The sequence below is a fragment of the Miscanthus floridulus genome, chromosome 13 (assembly GCF_019320115.1).
Source record: "Miscanthus floridulus cultivar M001 chromosome 13, ASM1932011v1, whole genome shotgun sequence".
Taxonomy (NCBI): domain Eukaryota; kingdom Viridiplantae; phylum Streptophyta; class Magnoliopsida; order Poales; family Poaceae; genus Miscanthus; species Miscanthus floridulus.
Window position 1 is genome coordinate 2,106,438 of NC_089592.1, and position 4,540 is coordinate 2,110,977.

The 4,540-nt window shown below is 41.3% G+C and overlaps 1 long non-coding RNA gene across 1 annotated transcript; it reads right to left on the reverse strand.

Moving 5' to 3' along the window:
* Positions 1-1,610: 1,610 nt before the first annotated feature.
* Positions 1,611-4,072, reverse strand: LOC136501454 (uncharacterized). Its single transcript, XR_010770278.1, has 3 exons — positions 3,797-4,072; positions 1,788-1,912; positions 1,611-1,703 (listed from the first exon to the last, which is right to left on the reverse strand). It is a non-coding gene; the product is annotated as an uncharacterized lncRNA (long non-coding RNA).
* Positions 4,073-4,540: the final 468 nt, after the last annotated feature.

Below are 4,540 nucleotides of genomic sequence, written 5' to 3' on the forward strand. Positions count from 1 at the left end.
ATTATAGCACTAGCAGTAATTGTTAGAGCAAACTAAGGTACTCCCTCTGTCCCTTTTAAAGTGTCACTACGGGGTGTGTGCCGATCAAATTTTCTTAAGTTTAATCTAATGATATTAATTATGTACCATTTGTATCTCTAAATAAGTTTATTATGAAAAAATAGATTCAATAATCTATCTAATCTAATGATACTAATTATGTACCATAAATATTAATATTTTCTAGTATATATTTGATTAAAGTTAAACACGTTTGATTTCTCGAGAAATAAGAACGACACTTAAAAAGGGACGGAGGGAGTAGATGTGGCTGTCATAGACCGTCCAGTTCATTCTGAATCACAGCCACACCATTGCTAACGGCAGTCCTAGCACGTCAGTGGCAGAAAATGTTGAAATGTTTCCATGTAAATACTTATGTCTACTTGTGATTCAATATTTATCTTGCCATACTTGGTTCCACTTTTGTTCAAGTTCACGGTGTATGGATGAGATTGGCATATGACGCATACATGAGTTCTTTGATATGTTGATGATGGGGATTGATGTGTTAGTGAATTGATCTTTGCAAGTATATTCTTTATTGTGAAGTTTGGACAGCACCATGTCTAAGAAATTGATGCTCTGGGGCTGTTTTCTAGTAGGCACGTAAGGTATTCGGTGAAATGCTTGTGAGTAATTAGCTTGCTAATTTCGATGCTTCCGATGCCCCTTTGCGATCACACTTTGGGATGCAGGCTGTCGCTCAAAATGCAATGTAACGTGACTGAGTGGAGTAACATTTTCTTAATGTAATCCCTCTGCTCCTCTTTGTACCTCTTAAAACTTCAGGCCTGCCTGTCAGGCTCAAAGCTCTCCAGTAGCGACCTAGCTTGTCGGCATATGTGGTTTATATATCAGGTGGGGACCTTTTGCTCCCCGTCGAACCATCAAAAAAAGATAAATGTTAGTTGCAGCTAATTTTTGTGGGCAAAAGCATCTTATTTGTAACTAACCATCAAATAGCATCGGTTTGTGTGGGGAGAGTGTGATACTTAAACCTTTTTTTCCCCGTCGAACCATCAAAAAAAGATAAATGTTAAATTCTGGTTAGCTTCGATCTCGTCGTGATTTTGTTTCCGATTTCTACAATCCTGAAGTGATGAGCTTAAGAAGTCATATGTAGGAATTTCATCTAGGGACCATGCATCAAGGTAAGGTGGAATCATGTGTACTGCTAGGAGTTTTGTATTGCTGCCATGATTGAGGCTATGTAGCACTAGTCAACAATATTTTAGGAAGCCTCTCCATGGTCACTTTTGTCATGGGTCACGCCCACTCACTAATTTAAAGACCATCACCACTCGATGATTCGTGCACTAGATAATATAAAGGCGTGCAACCAAATGTGAAATTATTGACCGTGACCATCAACCCACTCACTAATATATGCCGGCTAACCACGTCTCAACGATTGCTCGGAGTTTCTCGGTCGTTTCCCCCCCCCCCCCCCCCCCCCCCCCCCCCACCTCATGTAGGTATTTGTATATGTATATAAAACATGAGGGGAGAGCTTTATATATTAAAGAAAATAATATAAAGTAAACAAGGCATTACAAAGAGAAGAGAGCAAGACTGTAACGGCCCGCATGTTCAGTACCAAGGTAAAAATGCCGGCTCAAGGATTATTACCCGACAAAGCGATGCCTTCTCGAATAATGACCCTAATCAAAGTGTTGCAACAGAACAATAGTTAGGACCTTACAAAATTTGTTACATTTAATAAAAAGGCAGTTAATAAATATTACCTAAACAAATATAATAACCACTCCATCACGTTATACTAGAAATTATGTGTATATTGTATTTCTCCCGTCACTTCTGTAGATCGTCCGCTTGGTATATCGTATCATCACAAGTTGTCCATTTTCATCTGAAGAGGGAGGGTTAATAGCAAGAGTGAGTACAAAGTACTCAGCAAGCATATAATATCAATGAAATGCATGCCTATCCATTTGTCATATCCATCCTCAATCATATATCATTTATCAAAAGTTGTATATTTTAGAAAACAAGTTAACAAATCTATTATCACCCATACAGTGAGACTGAGCCTCGTGTAGGCTCCCGTAGCCTCTAATCCAAGAGACATGATGTGAATTCACGGTTTAACCCTGCGCAGGTTTGTATCACTTTACCCATGATTACCCCGACCAATTTTTCATCGCACTTCCTTTGATGCGACTCATGGTCAAGATACCAGACTTTCCCCACTTCCGTATATTATATACATCCACATCTATCCACGTGCGCTAATATATGCGCCTGGGTGTACTTCATCGACACTTGAATGGGGATTTCATCACCCAAACCTCTCCTCACTTACCATAGGGAGTATATAACAACCTTCATGGCTACCGGACTCGGCTCATCCCAAACGAGTTCATGGCCGACACGGTGTCATATGGCACACATAATGAGTGAGAGGGGTTAGTCCTTATATATTCATAGTCGTACGTAGAAAGAGCTCGACCCACCCTAATTCATCATCACATTCCATGAACTCTCTCTACGCCGAATATTCAATTATCATCCATTAAATCATTATCCATCATATTCATTCAGTTTAATTTAGAAAATAGATTTTGGTGCAAGTGTTTTGGAAATAATTCTATTTATAAAAACCATATGTATTATCTAGATGATTTGCCTGTCCTTTTAAAATGTCACCCAACAGATCTTTCTGTAGACTCCCGATGTCCTCCAATATTGTAGCGTGCTTCCTGTAATTATAATATTTTATATATTGGTATTTAGCAAAATAGAATACACAAGTAAATTTGTATGTTAAGCTGTCTACGTAACCATGTGTCATCTGCAGTCAAGTTACTTCATTAGTCCTAAATTTTAGCCTTGCTGTGGTTTATAAGAAATACGCTGACATGTGTACAATTAGTCAATAACCAGTTAACTAATATTCCTAACTCTATGTTCATACGTGAGGAAAAGCAACACCTAACTAAAAAGCTACCTTGTTGTATACTAGTACTAGTACTAGTACTAATGCTTGAAAATCTAAAAGCACTAGCAGAGGCACAGGTCAACAGACCAACTCACGCACTCACACGGCACAGCCAGTCTAGCACAGTAACTCTCTCTTCCTCCCTCTGCTCTTCATGTCGCACGGTTGCAGCAACTCCCGCTGCCCAAATCCACCATCATGGGTGGGGAATCTCGCCACCAGTCCCGTCTGCTACTCTCTCGGCTACATCTGTACATTTGATTTGATTTCCCCTTCTAATTCGGCCTCCTGGTGTTGCGTATTTGGGAACCCTAGCCCAAATGCTCACATAGGCAGAGGGCCTTGCTGTTCGTGTCCCACTGCTCGAGGTGCCGTGACAGGGTCCAGGGCCACCGCGTGCCTGAGGCCGACGCGGCCGTGCTGCTGGGCTCACCGGCGCTCGGGCACATGGTCGCGACCGTGCGTTGGCGCTGGCTCTGTGCAGGTGTCCGAGGTGTGCTCCTGACTTAGCTGCTGTGCACTCTCCTCTTCGTAACACTCTGAGCCTTCCACTCCCCTCTCTGTATAGCTACTGAACCCAAGAGTGTAATATACTACTACAAGCTGTGAGTTTTCCTACTGGTGAGATCTGCCCTCTGTGATTTGCTATCAAATGGTGGAAGGAGAACAGGTGCTGGAAAAATCGTGATGCACCTGTACTGAAGTGTAGAAGCCATGTGCTCATGAGTTAGTACTACATTGAAATGGTGGTGTGTTTGCTTAGATGAGCAGGATTTGGGTGGGCACATAAATCACCTTTGCATAAGTGAGAGTTTGGTTACGGTCACAAGATATGGATGTTGCTTGGTTTCTCCTGGTCAGCTCACGGGCTTTGCCTTGGTTAGTCCAATCTTCTAGCTCCCCCATCAGCCTACTCCTCCCCGCTCTTCTTCCTGCTCCTCTTGGTAGAGTAGATCGCTACATCCATGCTGCCTATTGATTGTTGTGGTGGCTACTGGTGTGTGGATTTTTGCTTTTGGGGGAGTGATTTCTATCTTGGTTCTTGCTTCCCAGGATAACTCCATGGTGAGCACGGTCTTCTCTCCTTTTATTTCCCCTCCCCTGGTCAATTGATGGTCTGCTATTGGCTGGGAGGAATAGGGGCTTCACGCTTCTGATTGGCCGGTTGATAAATATCTAGTGTACTGAAATGGCTAGAGAAGGGAATGGACTAGAGAGCTTAATATTGTGCGCTGCATTTGTGTGACCTATAGAGTGGCTCTGATGTGGCTAACTAGTGTTGGCTCCAGCTCAGGTTAAACAAGTGAATCGTTGTAATATATGTGTATGTTGTTGAAATTAGTCAAATTTGTAACTACTAAAATGTTTGTACAAATCTTTGAAAAAACTCATGAGATGAAACAAATACCATTTTTTCTTATGGTACTGATGCTTAGCTACTTAATTTTGAATTAAAATTTGTCAAAAAGTTTGGGGTGTTACAAAGACAAGAAAAATTGTACAAGTCAGTTCAAGCCATGTTTTATATATATATATATA